An 18,119-nucleotide genomic window follows, 5' to 3' on the forward strand; every position below is an offset into this window, starting at 1 on the left:
CAGAGTGTCTACAAAGAATAGTGGAACTTATTGTAAAAATAAAAAAAGAAAATGAGAAGAAAACCTTGTAGCTCTAGGGGGAAGTTAGAAAAATTAGGGATACTTTTAATTCCATAAGGAAACAAAGTCATAAGATTATCAAGAATTATGGGGCCACGATGAACATGATGGTTGAAAAACTAGAAATATCCTAGTAGGGTGCCCTGATTGGGGACCTTGATGCTGACAAAGAAAAAGGCTAGAAAGAGGAGTCTTATCCATCCAAGAGAACTAGAGTCAATCTGAAGAGAAAGGTGGAGTCCTCTAATCAGGAGCTTCAGGACCTGAAAAAGTCAGCCCAAAAGATGAATACTATGGATAATCAGATAGCTGACAGTATAAAGTCTTTAGGTTAATGTTTATATGGTTTTAGCTTCTGATGTCTTTTTGTCTGTTTGACATTTTTTCTATGTTGGTGAACTTAGACTATTTATTTTATTTTTTGTCTATAACTTTGTGGTTTCGGGTCCCTATAAAGCCTATTTTTTCCCTAATAAAAAACATGGGCTCTGATACCAAATGTAACGCCCCACTAAGGAACCCTAGAAGAACTAACAATTAATATACAAAATAACATAACAATAATTTTATTTTTAAATCGTAATAATTAACATTAAATCTAACAAATCATAATTGTAACAACTAATATGCACAAGTGGAAGATAAACATACATCTCTAAGAAATGCCCTCTATGGGTTCCCAACATTGCTACTTTTCAATTCATCCAACCATGAACTAGAATGCTTGAAAACAATAATGAAATAACTATAAAATTTATAAAACTTCTAACATATATATTTAGGTCCATTTTAAGCACCAAAGCCAAATGTTCCTATGATAAACTTTTGACATGAAATAGGATAAGACATACAATCATATATTGGTAGTCGGTACTAGCACCGATCCACCTGAAACTATTCTATCATTACAATGAATATTAATTACATCAGTCAAAATTACCTCAACCTCTTTATGGAGTGTTCAAGAATTAATAATAATATAGTTACAATTATTTTCAAAGAAATATAACATATTACATTTATATTTACTAAATAACTTGCGACTGAATGATAAAGGTACTGGAATGAAGAAGACAATGATCTTTCCCAACACACATGAACAATACCATTGGTCCCCAATGGTGGTTGGAAACAACCACTCAACCATGTGGAACTCTTAGGTTCATCCCATCATGCATAGGAGATAGACACAAGGCCCCAAACACACTAGAAAACAAGGAAGGAAAACAAGATCTACTCTCAAGAACAAGAAAAACATCAAAAGGGAATATAAGTTATACATAAGAATGAAGCGCATACAGAGACAAATATAAAACATGACCAAGATCCACTAGAGGCTTCTACTCATAAATCCATAGGATATGATACCAGGGTACAAGAAGGAAAGAGTGTCATCACATAACGTTAACACGAGTTATGTTGGTAGCCTCTCTAGGCCCTAGCCTCCATTTGACAACTCATGCAGAACTAAAACAGTTCTTTCATGAAGACAAGAAGGTCGTATTATGTGAGATCAATGCCCCTCGGATGGCTAGGCCTTCCTAATCCCATATTTAGTCTATAAAAGAGCTCAAGACCATGGAAGGGGCACCATATTATCTTATTAATGTGTTTTACCCCACTTCATTTATTAGGTTATCATTTGATTAAGAAAATATCCAATGAGTTATCCAAGAATGCAACCACTTTAGGGTCCCAAACATCATTGAGATCCACTCTCCCTAATTAAATCTAGACAACCATACCCAACACTACATAGTTTAATCCTGAAGCTACACAGCTGCATAGGACCCTACACATTTGCATAGGGGTGACTTTGGGCACTCAATCAGGTAACCAAATGACTCTAGAAAGAAAATTAGGAAAAAACCCATTTGAGATAGGCCTAATTACCTTATATAAACTTAACTTAACCTACCACAACACCCATACACAAAAAAAAGGAGACAAAAAACCCTTAAACAACCCCCAATTTGAACAATGAAAACAAGTGCATTTCGAAACAAAAACTATCAATTTCAAACCAGAAATGGAAGCAACTTTCAGATTGATAGAAATGATATTAAATACACCACATTTCCATTTCAAAGCAAAAATTAAAAAAAAATACAAGAAGGAAGAAGAACCCTACCTTGAAATTCGAAAATCTAGCCAAAACCCTCTCCCTAGGTAGTAGTAAACTCAATCAATTTCCAAAAATCCCTCTCACAATCCAAGACTAAAGTGAATCCAAGAAATCATGAACCAAAATCTCCACAAAATCCAACCCCAAATTGCAAGAGTTTCACCCAAACTTCACACCAAAACCCTCCTCCAAAATTTCAAACAAAAAGTTACAACAAAAAACTCTCCCCTAAAGCTAGAACAAAAAATAAATGAATTTCCCTCACAAAACTTGTATGGGAATACACCCATCCCAACCAATACCATAAATTAAAAACAAATAACAAAAACATAAATCATAAATATTAAATAATTATATAAAATACAACAATCTCCCATGAAAAATACTTTTATTTATTTAATAATTATTTACCCCCACCAATCATAAAATATACTTGCACTATAATTATTCTCACATAAATACACATAAAAATATTATTGCTCATAAAATAAAAACCACACAATCAAATATTGCTAGATAGTTGATCAGTCCGAAAGACACTGAGAAGGGGGGGTGAATCAATGTCGAATTGGTATATGAAATATTTAACCTTGTTTGCAACTTTACAACCCAAATTAATGTACCAGTAAACAAGCAATAAATAAATAAAGAGAAATAAGAGAGACAACATCAATGAACACTATAACACAAGATATTTTGGCGAGGAAACCCGATAGGGGAAAAACCTCCGTGGAATTTTTGACCCACGATATTTACTCACTGGCCAATATGAATAAATATTACTGATACAATAGGAGCCTGCACATGCAGGAAGGCCAATAGCCTAGAGCTCACTACTCAATCACAAAAAGGAGTCACACTGACTACAAAATTGGATGATTAAATCCAATGATAATGTACTACTCAAAATAGCATCTACAATGCTTGATTCAGTACTGGTTTAAGCTCTATGAAATACCTCTACCATAAACATTTCCTCACTCTACTCTACTTTTATTCGATCATCAAAATTATTGCATCAAAATGCATATATAGATATTTGCTCTCATAATCTACTTGCATTAATCACCTATACATATTTCTTATACCTAACACACTTTTCACATACCTATGTCACTTTAAAATGACCTATAAGATCTCATACATATATGAGTCTTTACGAAACACAATGTCATCTATACAATATAATTACAATACAAAAATAATATAATTTCCATGTTGGCTAGGGTGCCAGTGTGAATAATCTTGTTGTGCCTACCGGTGCCGGTAGATGATGTTTGTTGTTAGTGTATGCTATGAATCATATTACCAGTTGGTTTCCATCAATGAATACATCAACTATTCTCGTCTGAGTGTAGAATTCCAACAATCTCCCCCTTTGGAATTGATGGCAACACTCATGAAAAAAATCCAAAAACTAATATCCAAAAAAGAAGCCCCAAACTTGATCAAAAAAAGAGTTCTCCCCCTAAGCAAATGATCTCATCTGTACATTTTTCTCCATACTACTACTCCTCCTTTGACATCAATGAGAAAGGATGTAAAAAAGAATCAAAGAATTCAAAATTCTACCTCATAGACTATATCTGGTTATGTACAATTTGAAAAAAATCCACCAAAATCAGATTAAGACTCTACATGAATTTGGTGTTGTTAGAGATAATGGTTTCAGTCTCCTAGATCATATCGGTCAGATAATACATCTGTTGCTCCGGTGATTTTTCTCCTTGAATTGTTGCTTTGGACAACTCAACTTGCTAAGTTATAAGGTTGTCCAATCTAGGATCAAGTTTTTTTTTCAACTCACATTTCTTCAATCGTATCCTTGCTTTTTCTTTTTCCAATTTCTCAATCTTTTCCTCAAAAACTGCCATTTCTTGATAAAAAACTGATGTAAGTTCCGAAGAACCTATCATATTGTCCTCTATATCATCAATCTCTTTTTGTGTCTTCTTTATCTCTTCCTCAATGTCTTCTATCAATTTGTGAAGCTTGCATCCTTCCCTATACAATTCTTTATATTCTATAATAGTGGAATTAAGTACTGATAATAAGGAATCAATGTGCTTAGTACAATCCTTGATAGTTTTATTAAAGAATTAATTTTTCTCCTTATTCACCCTTTCCTTAATAGTCTCCTCATTAATCTTATCTACAGTTAACATATTTGAAGCAATAAATTTGGACAATGTGTCCAATCTACCTAAAGATCCATCAATGTGATCTATCTTACAATTCAGTGCAATCATCTTCAATATAGGTAATGTGTCATCAATGGCCTTGAATGCTAAGGCATTGAAATTTGTGATCCTCTTAATTGAATCCAAAAGTCCATTAGTCACATTTTTAGGCCTGAAATTCATGGTGGAAGTGCTAGGTGTAGTACCCCTTATCGATCAGACTTATTAGACTAATATTTTGGTTGCAGTTTACTTTTTAGTTGATACATTACAGCTAAACATTATTCAGACGTATTGGATATTATTTCATGTTTATCTAGATATGAGATGTTTGAGTTATTTTTAGTATTTCAGTACTTGTGATTGTAGCATTTATGGATTATTGCATTAAACTGACACTTTACTTTATTTATGTGATGTGTCATATATATGTTGTGTGTATGCGATTATATTGGATGCAAGGGGACTATTTTCCTTCACTCACTTCGGTGAGATAGGGAACGTCACGATTCCCCTTCATCGGTGTATGTGCCATGTATTCTATATTTATATACATGCATGTGTGATTCGATGATGTAGGATATTGCAGGTACAAGTACTGGGTAGGTACGGGGTATCATCTCCACCTGGCTTCACAGGTCTAAGCGTGCCTTATATGTCTGATGGGAGTGGAGGAGATAGCTATTGACCGTAATTCTTACCCTCAGTCTACCTTTGTGAGTGTCATCAATTGGTCTTTCGTTCCTTTTGTCCGACCTTCGAGTCTTCTTGTATTTTCCTTGGTTTGCGTGCCATAGTGGGTTCTATTATTTATTTAAGTTTAAGTCATCATTTCATTGTTGGTATAAGCAATTTATAAATTATTATGCCTTTATGTCTTGAACTTAGCTTATTTGGTTAATTTATTAGATTTAAATCTATAGTTGTTTTATTTTGGAAAAGTAACCATGCTTAAATCAAATGGAAAAAGTAAAATAAATAAAGCTAATTCTATTGCTTTTAGATTTAAAAAAAATAAAAATAAAAATAGAGTTAAATTATTGATTTTCACTTTTGTTGAAAAGTTAATTAAATTTCATTATGGGAGAAATGTATTTTTTTCAAAATAAGGAAATTTCCATTTACTTTGGAAGGAAAATAGAAAAAGTCAATTTGTTTATTAAATTTTTTTCATGAGAAAAATATTTCCACCTAAAAGTTTAGGTTAAAGTATTTTTCCTATTTATCCCTGTAAATATTTTTGGAAGAGGATGCTTGTTTTGGGGAGGAGGAAAATTCTGGAAAAATTATTTTGGAAGGAAGATTTTGGTTTTGGCCTGTGAATTTGTTGAAGGATAGAAGCTCACAAATTTCTTCCAGGAAGCTCCACAAGTTGGATGGTTTCTACTTTGTTGTTTTAAAAATATATCCTTATTTCCCTTCTTCTGGGTGTTGTTAAAAATTTGATTAAATGAGTGTTGTGTTATGGATTTTGTTGGCTATGAGGCTTATTGAAAAATCCCAGTCAATTTTGTTATTAAAATGCAACTTCAAACTTTTCCAAATCAATTTCATTAAAAGTTTTGGTTTAAAAATCCATTCTTCACTTTGATTATGCAAAGGAATTTCATTTCTTGGTGATTGTAGTTTTTATTTTTGTGATTTTGGGTAGAGTCATGCTAGAAAAATTTTGCCAAGAAATTCCCCTTATATCTTCAATTGTAAAAAAAAAATTCTTCTTGGTAATTTCCAAAATTGGGGAAAAATTCTGAGTTAAATTCTTCTTGTCCCATTCTTGTTTTGGCAAAAAAATTTCAATTCGCGGATGGCAATCAATTTATTTCCCAGCCAATTTGAATTTGGGAATGAATTTGTTTGTTTTGGGAAACTATTTCTTATCTCTCTTTTGTCTCAGAGATTTTTCTTGCTGGTAAAATTTCATTACCACTTATAAAATTTGATTTATCAATTTTGTTCTTTTTTAAAAAAAAATTTTATTCAATTAAATCGAAGTTGTTTCATTATACTCTATTGTCTCAGAGTGGGTTTTTTAAGAGAGATTTTTATCTTTGTCAATTCATGGAACATGAATTGAGTTTGAAAAAAAAAAGAAATTTAATTTAAATTAGAGAAGAAAAAAAATTTAATAAAAAAATTTGGTTAAGGGCGGTGGCGGGGAGCTTGGCTCAACCCAACCACACACCCCTTTGGCAGCTCGCTGCTCCCCCATTCATGGGGTAGCAGAATGAAAAACAAGCAAGGAGCGGTGGGGCCCATGGCCCATTGCTATAGCAGCAGCCTGCTACCGCGTGTATGTGGTAGCAGGTGCTGCTACCCCATACACACGGTAGCAGTGCTACCTCATACAGCCAGTGCTGCTACCGTGTGTATGGGGTAGCGGCACCTGCTACCACATACACGCGGTAGCAGGCTGCTACTGCAGCAGTGGGCCATGGGCCCCACAACTCCTTGCTTGTTTTTCATTTTTTTAAGAAAGTTTTAAAAAAATAAATAAATGTTAATTAATATCAATATTAATTAATAATAATTATTATATATATATATATTATTTTTAGTGTTTGGTTTTTATTTGTATATTTTAAAATAAAATAAATAGGGTTTGAAAAAAAAAAATATACAAATGTGATTTTTTAAAATTATATTTTAATATAATATAGTCATATAATATTATATTCATTAAATATATATTATATTGAGATTATTTTATATTATTATAGATATGTAAAATTGGAATTAAATATAGATTATGGCTTTAGTTAGTTTGGGTAAATTATAATTTAGTCATAATCAAATGATTGGAGAATTAAACTTTAAATGTAGGTTTATTTAACCTTATTGCTATCAAGTTTAAATGTCGTTGCAATTTTGGTGAGTTGTCTTTATGTCATATGAAGTTTACTCCCTTAGTTAGGTGTCGTTGTTCTAACCCGATGGATGTGTGCCATTGTGTGTCATGTTTCCAAATGGTCAATCCTGGGTTAGTAATTGTGAACCCTTCACCTGTGTTATGTCAGGATTATTTATGGTTGTCAATTTCGCCATAGAGTTCTCATAGAGAGGTATCTTTCTTATTAGTGTCCTAGAAGAGAGAGTGGCTTTCGAGTGGGCGTTGCACCCGAAGTGGATGGAGAGATGACCCCTCAGAAGTCAGATAATAAGTGATAACCTAACAATTGATTAGGGGGTGGGTAGTTATTAAATTAATTAAGATATTGTACCCCGCACATGGTTGAGTGCTTGTATAGGCTCAAGGTGTGTGGGAAGGCCTGGAATGGCAAACCTACCACCTTGTCTTCATGAAAGGTTGGTAGGGTCCACGTGATGTTTAGATGGAGCTGGGAGTTCGGGAAAGGTTACCAGGATAACCCAGTATGGGGGTTGGGACCTATGGAGATCTACCTAGGGTAACCATCTTAAGCCATGTGATGACACTCTCTCTTTAGGGTCACTAGTGTTTTGTGAGTTGACTCACTTGAGTTCTGCAAAGTCATGTGTACTATTGTACTTGTCGTATTGCTTGCTTGAGGGTCTTCTTCTATCTCCTATCATAGTGGGGTGGTTCCATTATGGAATCACATGGTCGGGTGGTAGTGCTACTTCCCATTGGATATCTTGGTTCTTACCTTCTTGCGAGGATTGGCTTCATTGGTGGTTCTTGGTTCATAATTTTAGTGTCAGCTCATGTTCTTGATATTGTACCTTTGAGACCTGTGAGGTCATTGTATCAATAACTTTGTAACCTATGTACTTTTATTATTCTATTGAAGCCCTGTAATTTATGGAATGTTGTAATTTAAAGTTCAGCGGGATGTATGTTATTTCAATTATCCTTCATCTTATGTATAAATGAATCATTGGAAGTATAAATATTGTAACTCTTTAAACCTATCTATTTGGAATCAGTTTTTGAGATTGAGTTAGTTAATCGTAATTGAATTTCCCTAATTTAGATGGATAATTGGATTAACATTATGATGTAGTTTTAATTTGAAGTAATCTTCGTTGGTAACCCTTTAGGATGTCATTGTTAGACTTTCGCTTGTGTTATTATACGTGCAATGTTATAATGTTTGTACTTAATCTTTAAAAAAAAATTTGTTGCACCCTTTTGTTTCCTTGTCATGTGGTTTTCCTTTAGGGTTTCGGGCGGGGAATTACATTTGGTATTAGAGCCCATGTTTCAACACTAGGTACTCTGGGATGTAGTGAGCCCATTCAGCTTGGCCTTTTGTGTAGGTCTTGGTGTTTGAATTTCCCTTGCTTTATCCTTGTCATAGATCTGAACTGTTTTCTCTTTTGTAGTATTCGTCATGGTTAGGAAAGATAAGGGAGTTGGTCGTGTTGGTGGCCGCAATAGAGGAAGAGGTGGGGGATGGGGTCGAGGTTCAGACCACCATGTTTCACTATGTTTCCATACAGTAGCAACACTAGAGCGAGATGTGCCATCATGCATCTCAATGATTTTTCTTTGATCTTGTGGAGGTTAGAGGAGGAGATCGGTTTGAGTATCAACACCATTTCTTGGGAGATATTCTTAGAGAGATTTAGGGCATGGTTTCTCTCACCGCAGTGGAGGTAGACTCAGGCAGACAAGTTCTACACTTTGCGGTAGTTTGGTATGTCAGTTGACCAGTTTGAGCATATATTTTATGAGTTGAAACAGTATGTTAGGATTGGTAATAATGAGGCTATGCTCGTGCAACATTTCTTGAGAGGTCTTAATGATCGTATCAGTAGAGGGGTTAGAGTTTTCAAGCCAGCTTCAGTTGAAGTAGTCGTGGTGAAAACTGGGTTGGTTGAGCAAAACCTCAGCCGTGCACATGGTGGACAATCAGGGGTATAGATAGGGAGTGTTCCTTTTAGTGGGAATAGAGCTCATGGGAATCAGTCTCAGTCAGCTACACCATTTAGGACTCCTTAGGCACCCATTAAGGGTGGACAGCAGTAGTTGCAGTAGCAGCAACAGTAGCCATAGAGACCAAAATAGTCCCAAGGCTAGTAGAGTGGCAACCCTCATCATAGAAGGAAAAGGAACTGGCAGAGGAGCAGACAGGGTTTTCCAGGATAGTCTTCTTAGAGTGCATCTCAGGCCCCTAGCAGAGGAAGCTTTCAGCAATCCAGTGGGCCGACTGGAGGTAGAGGACTAGGTAGAGGAGCTTGCTACCCCTGTGGGCAGTTCAGCCATATTGCCACACAGTGCCCTCAGCGTTCCCACTAGATGGGAAGTCAGAGGCCAGGTGCATCAAAACCTATAGTAGGGGACTGTTATTGAGACCGCCAGGCTGAGCATTAGGGGACTCTTATTGAGACCACAGGTGTGTTGTGTGATATCCCTATCTTAGTGCTTTTTGACTCTGGTGCTTTGGATTCCTTTATTTCTTCATCCCTTGTGGAGTGGTGTGGACTTGTGTCTGCTAAGCAGGCTGATAGGTGGCAAGTAGAGTTGGCTATAAGGGTGTGCATGTTCGTAGATGCCTTTGTTCCTAGTTGTGAGTTGGATCTAGGACTCTTTGTGACTTTTGTTGACCTTCAGGTCATTCCTTTGGGATATTATGGAGTTGTGTTGGGGATGGATTGGTTATCATCTCATAGTGCTCATGTGGACTATCGTCAGAAAATAGTAGAGTGTTTAGATGACCATGGTAGGAAAGTGGGGATTGTTGGAGTTCAGAGATTGACATCCTTACATATGATTTTTGCTATTCAACTTAAGTGGTGTATGTGTAGAGGATGTCATGTTTTTGTAGTAACTCTTGAGGATATGGATGAGGGAGAGAGTTGAGAAATTGCTCTTGATGGTCACCCTATTCTTTGAGAGTATGCCGATGTGTTTCCATTGGAGATTCTTGGTATGCCTTCGAAGCGAGACATAGACTTTTGCATTGACCTAGTTCCTGGTGCAGAACCTATTTCGAGAGCTCCATATCAAATGACTACTTAGGAGCTGAGTGAGTTGAAGTTGTAGATGGAGGAATTGTTGACCAAGGGATTCATTCATCCTGGTGTCTCTCCTTGGGGTGCGCCTTTTATCATCGTTAAGATGAAGGATGGTTCTCTTTGGTTATGCATTGATTATCGACAGCTGAATAAGGTAACCATCCGAAATCGATATTCATTGCCTTGTATAGATTATCTTTTCGATCAGGTGAAGGGAGCCAAAGTGTTCTCTAAGATTGAGCTGAAACCTGGGTATCATCAGTTGCACATTCATGATACAGACATTCATAAGACGATGTTTCGTACTTGTTATGGTCACTATGAGTTCATAGTGGTGCCATTCGGGTTGACAAACACGCCTTTAGTTTTCATGTGCCTCATGAATGGTGTTTTTTGCACCTACCTTGATCATTTTGTCCTTGTGTTCTTGGATGATATATTGCTTTATTCTAGATCTATGGAAGAGCTTGAGGGTCACTTACGATAGGTATTGCAGTGCTCGAGGGAGAACAAGCTTTATGCCAATTTGGTGAGGTGTGATTTCTTCTAGACTGAGGTGAACTATCTTGGTCATGTGGTGTATCTATGGATCCTTCAAAGATCCAAGCCATAGTGGATTGGCTAGTGCCGACCAATGTTTCAGAGGTTCAGAGTTTTATGGGTTTGGCCAGATACTACCGTCACTTTGTTCAGGGTTTTTCTTAGATAGGTCACTTGATTACTTCTCTTCAAAGGAAAGGGAAGAAGTTTGTTTGTTCATAGTAGTGTGAGTCAGTGTTTCAGGCCTTGAAGGAACTCCCTGTCAGTGCTCCAATTTTGGCAGTCCTCGATCCATCCAGAGATTTAATGGTATGCATAGATGCCTCTTTAGAAGGTATAGGTGCAGTGCTTATGCAGGATGGACATGTGGTTTCTTATGAGTCTTGAAAACTCAAGGACCACAAGCTAAACTATCCAGTTCATGATTTGGAGTTGGCAGCTATAGTGCATGCATTGGTTAGATGGTGTCACTTTCTATTAGGGTGTCGGTTTGAGCTGCGTAGTGATCATCGTAGTTTGTAGTATATCTTCACGTAATCAAACTTGAATGCTTGACAGTGAAGGTGGATGGAATTCCTCTGCGAGTATGATTTTGAGGTTTGATATATTTAGGGGAAGGAGAATGTAGTGGCTAATGCTTTGAGTCGTAAGTGGCATGAAGTTTCAGTAGTGTCCCTTGGAGTGGACTTGAGATAGAGAATTCTTGGAGTTCTTCCTCAGGATTCTTGGTACCAGGATGTTAGAGCCATGTTGGAGTCCAGAAGGCCTTTAGAGGGTAGATTCTCTAGTTATAGTCTTGAGGTAGATGGTCTTCTTCATCATCTTGGCCAGATCTACATACCTCCTTTGGAGGGTCTTCGCACTTTGATCATGACTGAGGCCTATCGTGCACTTTATTCAGCACATCCAGCTGTCAAGAAGATGCACGCATATCTTAGACAAATTTATCACTGGGCTGGCATGAAATGTGACATTGCTTATTTTGTGTCGAAGTGTTTGGAATGTCAGCGAGTGAAGGCAGAGCATCAGCACCTGGCAGGGCTTTTACAACCTAATATAGTACTAGATTGGAAATGGGACATCATTTCCATGGATTTTATTGTTGGGTTTCCTGTTTCTTCACGTCGTCATGATGCCATCATGTTCATTGTTGACAGGTTGATGAAGGTTGCTCATTTTCTTCCTATTCAAGCTTCCTATATGGCAGAAATGGTGGCTTGTGTGTTCTTGGAAGATGTAGTGAGATTGCATCGAATTCCAAGGTAGATCATTTTTGATAGAGATATTGTCTTTACCTTAGCATTGTGGACCTCACTTTAGCATGCTTTGGGAACTTAGTTGAACTTTAGTTGAACTTATCATCTAGAGATAGATGGTTAGACTGAGCATGTGAATCAGGTTTTAGAGGACATGCTTTGCATGTATGTTATGGACTAGCAGTCACATTGGGAGGATTATGTTTATCTAGTGGAGTTTGCTTATAACAATGGATATCATAGCTCCATAGGTATGTCTCCTTTTTAGGCATTGTATGGTCATCCTTTTCGTACTCTTTTGAGTTGGGATTAGTTAGAGGATCGGGTGCTTATAGGACTGGATATTCTTCGAAGGATGGAGCAGTAGGTAGAGTGGATTCGTGAGCATTTGGTAGCTACACAGGATAGGCAGAAGAAGTATGCAGATGATCATAGGGTAGATCGTCAGTTTTTTGTTGGTGACCATGTGTTCCTGAGAGTGCATCCGTAGAGGAGTCCGATCCGTTATGGAAAGGGTTCTAAGTTGGCACCTCATTTTGTTGGTCCTTTTGAGATCCTTGAGAGGATAGGACCTCTTTCCTACCATCTTGCCTTACCACCGAGTCTATCCCACATCCACGGTGTCTTTCATGTTTTAGTTCTTCGACCTTATCACCCTAATGTGACACATGTTCTTGATTGGAGTTCCTTGCAGGTCGAGGACGGTCAACTTTCCATGGAGCCTGTGCGAATTCTTCAGCGTCAAGATTTGACCCTCAGGGGTCGCACCATCAACCAGGTAAGGGTCCTATGGGACCCAAATGATGAGACCTCGACGACTTGGGAGGATGCAGTGAAGATGAGAGAGCTCTATTCTTATCTATTTTAGGCTTCCAAGAGTAAGCCTAGTTTTGGGGCGTAGAATGTAGTACCCCTTCTCAATCGGACTTATTAGACTGATATTTTGGTTGTAGTTTACTTTTCAGTTGATACATTACTGCTAAACATTATTCAGACGTATTGGATATTATTTCATGTCTATCTAGATATGAGATGTATGAGTTATTTTTAGTATTTCAGTACTTGTGATTGTAGCATTTATAGATTATTGCATTGTACTGACAATTTACTTTATCTATGAGATGTGTCATATATATGTTGTGTGTCTATGATTGTATTGGATGCAAGGAGACGATTTTCCTTCACTCACTTCAGTGAGACAAGCAACGTCGTGATTCCCCTTCATCGGTGTATGTGTCATGTATTCTATATTTATATACATGCATGTGTGATTCGATGATACATGATATTGCAGGTACAAGTACCGGATAGGTATAGGGTATCATCTCCACCTAGCTTCATAGGTCTGAGCGTGCCTTATATGTCCGATGGGAGTGGAGGAGATAGCTGTTGACCCTAATTCTTACCCTCAGTCTACCCTTGTGAGTGTCGTCAGTCGGTCGTCTGTTCCTTTTGTCCGGCCTTCGAGTCTTCTTGTATTTTCTTTGGTTTGTGTGCCATAGTGGGTTCTATTATTTATTTAAGTTTAAGTCATCATTTTATTGTTGGTATAAGCAATTTATACATTTTTATGCCTTTATGTCTTGAACTTAGCTTATTTGGTTAATTTATTAGATTTAAATCTATAGTTGTTTTATTTTGGAAAGGTAACCATGCTTAAATCAAATGGAAAAAGTAAACTAAACAAAGTTAATTTTATTGCTTTTAGATTTAAAAAAAATAAAAATAAAAATAGAGTTAAATTATTGATTTTCACTTTTGTTGAAAAGTTAATTAAATTTCATTATGGGAGAAATGTATTATTTTCAAAATAAGAAAATTTCCATTTACTTTGGAAGGAAAATAGAAAAAGTCAATTTTTTAAAAAATGTTTTTCATGAGAAAAATATTACAACCTAAAAGTTTAGGTTAAAGTATTATTTCTATTTATCCCTGTAAATATTTTTGGAAGATGATGCTTGTTTTTGGGAGGAGGAAAATTTTGGAAAAAATGTTTTGGAAGGAAGATTTTGGTTTTGGCCTATTAATTTGTTGAAGGATAGAAGCTCACAAATTTCTTCCAAGAAGCTCCACAGGTTGGATGGTTTCTACTTTTTTGTTTTAAAAATATATGCTTCTTTCCCTTCTTCTGGGTGTTGTTAAAAGTTTGATTAAATGAGTGTTGTGTTATGGATTTTGTTGGCTATGAGGTTTATTGAAAAATCCTAATCAATTTTGTTATTAAAATGCAACTTCAAACTCTCCCAAATCAATTTCATGAAAAGTTTTGGTTTAAAAATCCATTCTTCACTTTGATTATGCAAAGGAATTTCATTTCCTAGTGATTGTAGTTTTTATTTTTGTGATTTTGGGTAGAGTCATGCTGGTAAAATTTTGCTAAGAAATTCCCCTTATGTCTTCAATTGTAAAAAAATAAATTCTTCCTGGTAATTTTCAAAATTGGGGAAAAATTCCGAGTTAAATTCTTCTTGTCCCATTCTTGTTGTGGCAAAAAAATTCCAATTGGGGGATGGCAATCAATTTATTTCCGAGCCAATTTGAATTTGGGAATGAATTTATTTGTTTTGGGAAACTAATTCTTATCTCTGTTTTGTCTCAGAGATTTTTCTTGCTGGTAAAACTTCATTACCAGTTATAAAATTTCATTTATCAATTTTGTTCTTTTTAAAAAAAAAATTATTAAATTAAATCGAAGTTGTTTTATTATACTTTGTTGTCTCAGAGCTGGTTTTTTAACAAAGATTTTTATCTTTGTCAATTCATGGAACATGAATTGAGTTTTAAAAAATAAAGAAATTTAATTTAAATTGGAGAAGAAAAAAAGAATTAATAAAAAAATTTGGTTGAGGGCGGTGGCGGGGAGCTAGGCTCAACCCATCCACACACCCCTTTGGCAGCTCGCTGCTCCCCCATTCATGGGTTAGGAGTAGTGCTTCTACCTCATACATGGAGTAGCAGTTCCTGCTACTGTTCATATGGGGAAGCAGCAGCTGCTACTGCAGTGGGCCATGGGCCCCACCACTCCCTGCTTGTTTTTTTTTTTTTTTTTTATTATTATTTTTTTTAGAAAGTTTTAAAAATATATATAAATGTTAATTAATATAATATTAATTAATAATAATTATAATATATATATATATATGTATATATTATTTTTAGTTTTTTATTTTATTTTTATATTTGAAAGAAAAATTAAAATGGTTTGGCAAAAAGTTTTTTTTGGATACAAATGCGATTTTTTAAAATTAGATATTATATTTTAATATAATATAGTCATATAATATTATATTCATTAAATATATATTATATTGAGATTATTTTATATTATTATATATATCTAAAATTGGAATTAAATGTAGATTATGGCTTTAGTCAGTTTGGGTAAACTATAATTTAGTCATAATCAAATGATTGGAGAATTAAACTTTAAATGTAGGTTTATTTAACCTTATTAGACATGTGACTTATTTTTTTTCCCTCATATTAATATAGATGTAATTTCTTTATTTCTAGAAAATCTTTATTGCAAGTATTTTATGCTTTTTGGACTGCTTTAAGAAAATATTGTCTGTTTAGGATCTGGTGTTAATAATAATTGTAGTCAAGTTTACATGTTGCAATTTTGGTGAGTTGTCTTTATGTCGTATGAAGTTTACTCCCTTAGTAAGGTGTCATTGTTTTAACTTGGTGGATGTGTGCCATTGTGTGTCATGTTTCGAAATGGTCAATCCTAGTTTAGTGATTGTGAACCCTTCACCTGTGTTATGTCAGGATTATTTATGGCTGTCAATTTCGCCATAGAGTTCTCATAGAGAGGTAGCTTTCCTGTTAGTGTCCTAGAAGAGAGAGTGGCTTTCGAGTGGGGGCCGCACCTGAAGTGGATGGTAGGATAACCACTCGGAAGTCAGATAATAAGTGATAACCTAAGAATTGATTAGGGGGTAGGTAGTTATTAAATAACTTAAGATATTGTACCCCGCACACGGTTGAGTGCTTGTATAGGCTCAAGGTGTGTGGGAAGGCATGGAATGAAAAACCTACCACCTTGTCTTCACGAAAGGTTGGTAAGGTCCACATGATGCTTAGATGGAGCTGGGGGTTTGGGAAAGGTTAGTAGGATAACCCAGGATGGGGGCCAGACCTATGGAGACCTACCTAGGGTAACCATCTTAAGCCATGTGATGACACTCTCTCTTTAGGGTCACTAGTGTTTTGTGAGTTGAGTCACTTGAGTTCTACAGAGTCATGTGTACTGTTGTACTTGTCATATTGCTTGTTTGAGGGTCTTTTGCTATCTCCTAGCAAGGTGGGGTGGTTCCATTATGGGATCACATGGTCGAGTGCTAGTGCCACTTCCCATCGGATAGCTTGGTTCTTACCTTCTTGTGAGGATTGTCTTTGTTGGTGGTTCTTGGTTTGTGATTCTAGTATCAGCTCACGTTCTTGATATTGTACCTTTGAGATCCATGAGGTCATTGTATCAATAAATTTGTAACCTATGTACTTTTATTGTTCTATTGAAGCGCTATAATTTATGTAATGTTATAATTTAAAGTTCAGTGGGATGTATGTTATTTCAATTATCCTTCATCTTATGTATAAATGAATCATTGGAAGTATAAATATTGTAACTCTCTAAACCTATCTATTTGGAATCAGTTTTTGAGATTGAGTTAGTTAATCGCAATTGAATTTCCCTAATTTAGATGGATAATTGGATTAACATTGTGATGTAGTTTTAATTTGAAGTAATCTTCGTTGGTAAACCTTTAGGATGTCATTGTTGGACTTCCACTTGTGTTATTATATGTGCAATGTTATAATGTTTGTACTTACTATTTTTTAAAAAAAATTGGTGCACCCTTTAGTTTCCTTGTAGTGTGGTTTTCCTTTAGAGTTTCTGGCGGGGCATTACACTAGGCTTGGCTATAACTTTCTTTTCTTCAGACACTTTTCCAATTGCCTTAACCACTTCTTCCTTATTTCCATCATTGACCTCTTCTTTATTCACTATTTATACTTTTTGCTCATTTTGTATTTCAATTTTGCTTTCAATCTTACTGTCTTCCTTATTCTCTATCTTGGTGACTATCGGTTCAGCTATGCTCTGTTCAGGTTCTTTCTCTGTCAGTTTCTCTACCTTCTGCTAATTGTCGACATTTTTAGGTTAAGTTTGTGTTTTTACCTCTTCTTCTGCTTTTGCTTCTACCAGTTTCTCAATGTTATGCTGAGTAGCATCTGGGATAGTATCACGTTTGACGACTTGTACTGGTATCTCAATATTCAGAGAATCAACAGTGTTGACTGATGACTCAGAGACTTCAATATTTGTAGCATCAATTTGTTTTACCTCTGCAGTCTCTTTGTCAATGACAATGTTGAAGTCTTGTGTGTCCAGATTCATGGTAGAAAGAACTTTAGATTCCAGATTGGTGTCATCTCTTGTTATTTCCTCTAACTTCTCTTCCGATTGACTGTCAGTTTGTACCGATGCCTCTGCACTTATTGGTGGGGTGTCCTGTATCGATGGAGGAAGGTTATCCTTGACCTTTATATTAGGTACACTACCAATTTTACCTTTACCTTTATCCTTTTGATATACCTTTATAAAAGACTTAACCATTTTCTTTCTATCCTTTTCTTCTTTCTTTTCTCTTTCCACAAAGAATATGTCCCACTTGTCTACTTTTTCATCTGCAATTTCCTTAAGTTGGCCTGCCATAAGGCTAACCTGCCAGTGACCACTTACAAAAACTGACTAGTTGGCTTCTGCAAGTAATTCATCAATCTCCTATTTGGAGTTAACAGGGCGAACCGCCAGCAATGCTTCAACTTTTAATTTCTTATCTAATTCCATAACTGACATCCTTTTAGCTTCTAACCTCAAATACAAATCATTGGGTAGATCATCTACAACTTCAATTAGAACTTTCTTGTAGATATCTAGATGTAATATAATGCTTTCCTCTATAGTGTTTTTATCTACATCCTTGAAAGAATGTTAGAGTTTATTTATATTTC

This window comes from Cryptomeria japonica, chromosome 8 (assembly GCF_030272615.1).
Source record: "Cryptomeria japonica chromosome 8, Sugi_1.0, whole genome shotgun sequence".
In the NCBI taxonomy this organism is placed as follows: Eukaryota; Viridiplantae; Streptophyta; class Pinopsida; order Cupressales; family Cupressaceae; genus Cryptomeria; species Cryptomeria japonica.